This window comes from Pleurodeles waltl, chromosome 3_1 (assembly GCF_031143425.1).
Source record: "Pleurodeles waltl isolate 20211129_DDA chromosome 3_1, aPleWal1.hap1.20221129, whole genome shotgun sequence".
Lineage (NCBI taxonomy): Eukaryota > Metazoa > Chordata > Amphibia > Caudata > Salamandridae > Pleurodeles > Pleurodeles waltl.
In genome coordinates, this window is record NC_090440.1 from 207,331,800 (window position 1) to 207,338,914 (window position 7,115).

Genomic DNA, 7,115 nt, shown 5'->3' on the forward strand with positions numbered 1-7,115 from the left:
GTCAGTGTTGTTAATAGTGTCCAATACTGGTTCAACTTGACTTTTCCATTGCATTTAACTGATAGGATGAAAAGAATTGGGTGAAAGTTTATTTCACCTAACCTGTGAGTGTTTGCGCTTTCTTTTTCATTAAGTATGATGAATATACATCTTTTTCATTAAGTATGATGAATTTACATCTGTCTGTTGTGAAAGCCCACTTACACATTCAACCCCTGGGATGCCACGCCTCCCCACCAAACAGTTCAAACTGAGAGCACAAGGGCAGACACCCTGGCTGAGAGCAGGTCCTGTACCCTAGTTAGTTCAATGAGGACACACCATAACCATGACGCCAGGGATAATAGTAAGTATCCTGCTCATAATATGCAGTTATATGTACTTGATCCATCCTTCAGCTCAGTTTTTCGACAGGCGGGCACAGTAAGGTATTGTTGCTTTGACCAATAGCTAGAACTGTTTACTGCAGGTTGCCCTCCTGTTATGCTTTCCATGAGTTCGAGTAAATACAGTCAAACATTCTAAGACAAACCGCACACAGCAGCATACAGGTAAACCCACTTCAAAGTATACGACTCCTCTTGGTGCAAATCCTTTCCAACATAACGGTTTCTAAAGGCTCAGGAAAGACACTTTTGGTATTCAGCATTCAGTGCCCTCCTTCTCAGTTGTACAACGCTGCACCATGGGCACACCACTGTAATTCAATTGGTGTTAAAATCCGAACAAGGCCAGTATAATGCACTGAGGATGCAACAGGAAAACTCAAGGACATAGATGTTTCCAGCATGTATCTTCTGTGTATGAGGAGATGGAGAAGCTCAAGATATCACTATTATTTTTTTTTTTAAGCATTTGCCTCCAGAGTGGGGAAAGGGAAGAACAGGCTGTTTGCCATTAGAGTGTGATCTCTATGGTACAAACATAAGGCTGTATACAGCTGTCTTTGAAAGACATAAAAGAAGAGTTGTGCCAGATCTCAATGTGTACCATGTATACATTTTCAGAGTGAAGTCGCAGAAAGAGGGCACGTACAGTAGAAATCATATGGCTTCATTTTTTTGTTGATTTTGCAATTTACACCACTGGCGTTCTGAAGATGCTTAAGGATTCCTAATAGGTTGGTTTCTTCCTCTGGTATTATGGTGGGTTTAGATATAATGTGTTAAAGATGACACATTGTTCTGAATATTTAGTGTGCGTGGAAAGGGAGCCAGTGGAGGCTAATTAACACAGGAGTAATGTGGTCAAATTATTTTGTGTCCAATGAATCGTGCTACTGCACTGATGCTTGCTTTCAGCGCAAGTCTAAATAGCAATGAGGCACATTCATTTAGAGATTGTGTATTCCCCTTGTGATGATCTGTGCTTGCTTTGATGACTTGTTTTAGAATAGTAGGTACATTTTTACCTTTAAACACAAGTTTTAACCCGTTGGGTGCTATTAACGTGACCTCCATGTCAAGAACGCTCTTTGCCTGGCACCACTGATGTAGAGAACATGTCCCATTTCAGGTCAGCCTGCTAGGGAAGAACTTCACCAGCAGGGTTGTTGTTTTTTTTCCAATGACGATCAGTACTCATTTTACTTTCACTTGTACTGATTTTCGGTGCATAACTCACTTTCCCTCATCCCCTGCCACGTGCACCAATTACAATGGGAGAGTTATTTTTGGAAACGGGGAATCTCCCCTTTCAAATTGTATATTTCCCAAGGTAACCGCTCAGATGCTAATCCCCAAGCAAGGGTCCACACAACTAGACTTGAGGGATTAGCTTGAGGTGGGGCCCTGGATATTTGCCCCCCATGGGCAGAAAGTCCATTGGACACTAGTGAATTTAATCTGAAACTTAAAAAAAAACAGATGGGGCAGCCCACCCTAGTGTAGGGACATGTCATCATCTCAAAAAGGGTAAATACAATCTTCCCATCCTACACACCACCCCAGGATTTAGAGTGTGTGTGTGGAGGGGCAGAGGGAGTGGCCATCAATCGAACCCACACCCAGAGTTGGGGGAGGGGCAGAAGGCCCACTAAACACCAGGGATTTTGTTTTCCAAAATGAAAGGGTGGCCCATTCTGGCAAACGACCATTCTTTCACCAGGGGGCAATACAGTCTTTTTGGTAGGCAGACTGAGGAGGTTTGCCCCAATCTACCCATTAGACACCAGGAATTTGACACTGTCTCCCAAAAAAAGAGGTGGGAATGGTCCAAAAAAGCACTTGTTCACCAGGGATTTCAAACAAAAGGATGGAGCAGCCCACCATGGCAGAGCCAAACCACTACCCTTCCCATGGCCGCCCAAGGAAGTACAATAAACTGTCTAATTCCCCCTGCCCTCTCCCCCTCCCCACCCTCCAACCCCTACCCGCCCATTGGACAGACAAGGGCAATGTGTGTTGCCAATCTGCCCCTATCCCCTTTTCTGGGAGCATAAAGTCCACTGGACAGCAAAGAAAAAAAAAAAAAGACAGGGATAGTCCAACAAGGCATGGGGACATGCTCCCGCCCTAAAACAAATGCCGCAGACTTTCTAAACCCCTTCCTTGGGGGGTATACCACAATCTGCCCTGGAGAGTCAGAAAGTCCAGTAGACAACAGGGAAAATCGTATAAAAAATGTTTCAATAACAAACAGGAAAAAAAAGAAAAGAAGAGATGGAGTTGCCCCCCTGGGCTTCATCCTGTGTCCCTAAACTGAACAGGCACAACAGTTTCTGCCTCTTGGAACAAAGCATTCCCACTGCCATGAATAGCAAGAGGAAATGTTGATGATTTTTGGTGTAGTTTCACATGTGAGCCAACAGAGAAGGAGAAAATCCCAATTTACTATCACTTGCTATAAAGAATTGCTGCAGTACTTGGGCACATGGTCAGCCATCCACTAGAAAAACCTATTGAACTCAAACATGTTTGAAAACTAAACATCCAGGGGAGTCCAGGATGGTGTACCTTCTGTGGATCCTACTATATATTTCAGTAAAGGTTACTTTTCACTATGTATCATTTTAGAACAGATACCAACATATGCTAGGTTAGCCAAAACAGCCAAAACAGATAGAAAGCAGCATGCTGTGAAGAGGCTGAGTAGATTTGGAAGGTTGGCTTCAGTCACATCCAACATATGCAAAACTAAGGGCCTGATTCAGAGTGTGGCGGGTGGGTTACTCCATCACAAACATGACAGGTATCCCGTCCGCCATATTACGATTTCCATAGGATATAACTGAATTGTAATTCAGCGGACAGGATATCCATTATGTTTGTGATGGAGTAACCCCCATATGCCAAACTCTAAATCAGGCCTGTAGTCAACAATATCATGCAAACAAGTTTTGGATGAGACTTGTACTGAAGCCATCATCAGCAAAACTTTATCAAGAATTCTGAGCGTTGCAGTTTTTGTGATGTGCCCTGTACTGAAGCTATGTCAACGCACTGACACCCCCGCAGGAACTGTTATATTATGGATTTATCTTATAATTAATTGAATAAATCAAGAGATAAGTAACTTTGCATCATAACACACACTTAATATTAAAAGACCAATCATATAAACTAAAACTATTGTAATAACTAAGTGGCTTACACTGTCTCATATGAAAATGAAAAAAATATGTATTCAATTTTTTTTTCAATACTAAGTAAAAAAAAAAAAGCCAAATGGGATCTAAAAAGAAGCACATACATACATATGCTCAATTACAATAATTAGATCACATATGAATATGAGACATGTGAATGTGAGAATCTGTTCTCTACAGATTAATGCCCATGCAGTCTCAAATCACATCCTTGATGAACAAACAAAATCCTTCACAAAGATGTAAAAAAGACATCGACTTTTCAGTCTTCAATAGTCATTTGAAAATAAGACCATCCTGAGAATGATGTTGCATTCAACATTAATTTGAATGGTGGTGCTTTAAGAGTGTAAACCTTATCAAGTATGATAAGAGATAGGGCCTCATTTCAACCGTCAATACAGCGGGGGTGAGGCTGCCGTCACAGCAGCGGCCTCACCCTTGACATATTATGATGTTTCCACTGGCTGACCGGTGGAAACAGTGCGGCGGCACAATGCATCTCACACTAGCACCCTCCAAATGCACACTGTCTGCAGAGCAGACAGTGCACATTCTGAGGGTGCTGGCACGGGGGAGGAGGAACGCGATCAGCATGGTTCGGCACCGCCATGGCTGACCACTACTCCGACTGTCGCCAACCCATCAGGTTCTATGATCGTGGCAGTGGTGTCCTGGCAGTCATTAACTGGTGGTCGGACCGCCAGGAGTGCGGTGGTCCGACCACTACCGCGAGTTTGGCGGTCTCAAGACCACCAAACTCATAATTAGGCCCACATTCTCACATTTGGCTATTAAGACTTAAGACACAGTTTGTGACCATGCAATGTGGCACTGTCATGATTTATAGTGAAGAAATTTCACAGACAAGAGTTTCTATTGTTGGTATCTTTAGTCAAAAAGAAAAGGTCTGGCTTATTGCTACATTAATATAGAAAACATGTTTGACAGAAACGAAGATTTGTGATAAGGGTGTGGTGAATTCATAGTTTTTGAAGTTTTGTCTATATACCATACCGTTCTGTATGACAGGCTATCTAGACAATTTTACTTTGATAGTAGCGAGGATGTAACGTGTATTCTAAATAGTTGGATGGAAATAACTCGGCCGTAATACTGTTCATTTAGTTTAAAAATACTATTAAGGGTGCTAAACTATAGTAAATTAGAGGTGCAGTAGTTGCCTTATGTTCAGTTAACTATTTTTAATATGCAGTTCTATTAAGCCAACAATCATACAGTAAATTAAATTTGTGTGTAACTTGCTACAGTCATCAATATCTAGGTGGAGGTGAAGCAGTAAAATGAAATACACTACAGCTTAAAACAATAAATAGTCTGGTGCAAGTTAACCAATAACATAAAACATTCACACTTACTGTAATAAACAGTAGCTAGTTGCAAGTTGGGTAACTGGTATTTTAGGACCTATTTTGTGACCTAAAGCCAAATTTAGTAGCACGTTTTGCAGTGACATACAATATCCAAGGTGTAGCTTACTGCAGTAAACAAAATATTAGTGGAAATTATTCAGTGATGTACAACAATGAAGAAACAACTTTATTCAGTCAGTAATAACTTCTAGCAAAGTATGCGCTACTATATGGTACTTTAGATGCAACTTTATCTTATAAATTCAATTTAGGTACAGGTTATGCAATTATGTAAAACATCTAAGGTGCAACTTCATGTAGTAAACAATAACCAGGTGCAGATTATGCTGTTACGTAAATAATCTGAATGCAATTAGGTGCAAGAGTTTAGTAAATTGAAATACTTAGGAAGTAGCGTTTATGCTGTATACAATAAATGGGTGCATTGTATGCTATTGTGGAAAATATTTGACTTGCCATTTAAAGCAATAAATGGTATTGCAGAGAAATATATGCAGTCCAAGAAAAAAACTCAAGTTATGGTGCAATGTACTTGTTTATGCAATCCTACGTGTGTGGCTTATTAAGATAAGTAGTAACAAGTTTTGACTAATTATTCAGTTCTATCAGGGTTCTGATGCTGATCATTTTTATACTGGTTGTAAACATACATATTATCTTCTTGAAATAAATAGTACTGGTAACAGGACATAGGCATGCCAATTTACTTTGAAGGATTGAGAATTCAATTCATTTACCCAGGATTCAACTGTAATTAAGTGATAAATACCAGCCTCAATTGGTACAACGGTTCAGTAATTAATTTTTCTATACTGACATATACTATTCCACACTGACACCCCTTCAGGGCACCCCACAAGCTGCACAACGTCTAATCCTGAATCTGAAGAAATGGTATTTCATCACCCTCATCCTGATTGAACACCGTTGGCTCATCTGGCCGGCCCGTACCATTTTTAAAAACAGCTACATCATTCACAAGGTCATCGCCACAATCTTCCCACTTGTGATAATGGAGTATGTTGGGCACAAGATCAAGCCCAACATTAATCCAGTATGGTATCACTGTAGCATGGCCAGTACTGCACAGCATGTGAAGCAGTGTGACGAGACAGTCTCACACTGACTCGACAAGTAAGAGAAGACATTATACAAGGTGAGACACTTTCACATAACCAAATTTGAAGAGCCCCACGGCAAGTACAATGCTGACCCAATAAAACCAGGACAACACTAGCCTAAATGTGGTACTACACTCAATGGCCCAATGTGGATACAGGCCATGCTATTGTACCACTATAAAAAGCACCACCGACTGATTTTATGAAGCACAACACTTTGGCAGGTATCCACATTACCATGCTATAGATGTATGTTGAGCAACACAATCAGGCCAGTTCCACAACGACCAGACGTATAAAACACCACATGACTGAGGGTGTGAGTTTGGGCACATCACTTTCTCGATCCGTGCATTCCACGATCTATCCCTCCAACAGACCAATAAACGCAGTCGCTTTTTTCACATTTACAGCATGCGTGCGTCTGTTGCACTGTGATACATTCGCTCTCGTTCCCTAATTTACTAGTCTATGCAGCGCAGTCCAGACTGAATTGGGAGTAGATAGATGAACTACGAGAAGGTTTCTGTGTTGCACTAGAGGTTTTTTAATTAGTGGAAAAGTGATAAACAGAATGGGCCCATGCCGGCAAAGGTCAGCCTACAGTCTAGCTACTCTCCAGCTAGGGGATCTGTTGAAGTAGCAACTACGGTAACATCTGTCCGCTACTTACACGGACGGCCGACAAAATCCGCTTTACATCGGTCTCCTCTCCTATTCATTTGACGACCATTTGTCCATAAATGTTAGCACTTCCGGGTCACATACCAACCAATCACACTTTCGAATGTGTTCTGTAGCGTCGTCTACAAGTAGGCGGAAACTACTACTCTTGTAAGAAAACCTAGGATTCGTGCACTGAGTGCTCCCTAGCCAATTGTAGTGTACTATACAAAATTCCGAAGTGCTGATTGGCTGTTGCGTCGGCGTGTGTTTTTGTCCTTTCCGTCGTCTTACAGTCGACTGGTGGTGTATATGTTATATGTAATAGTTGTCCTGACCTGGTCTTAGTAG

General features: G+C 41.4%; 1 protein-coding gene across 3 annotated transcripts in view; it reads right to left on the reverse strand.

Annotated features, from left to right (window-relative positions):
* HMG20A (high mobility group 20A) overlaps positions 1-6,897 on the reverse strand; it is a 216,973-nt gene extending 210,076 nt beyond the window's left edge. For all 3 annotated transcript variants that reach the window (XM_069222199.1, XM_069222200.1, XM_069222201.1), the window contains exon 1: positions 6,775-6,897. The gene's annotated coding sequence lies outside the window, so the exon portion shown is untranslated. The remainder of the gene's footprint in view (positions 1-6,774) is intronic.
* Positions 6,898-7,115: the final 218 nt, after the last annotated feature.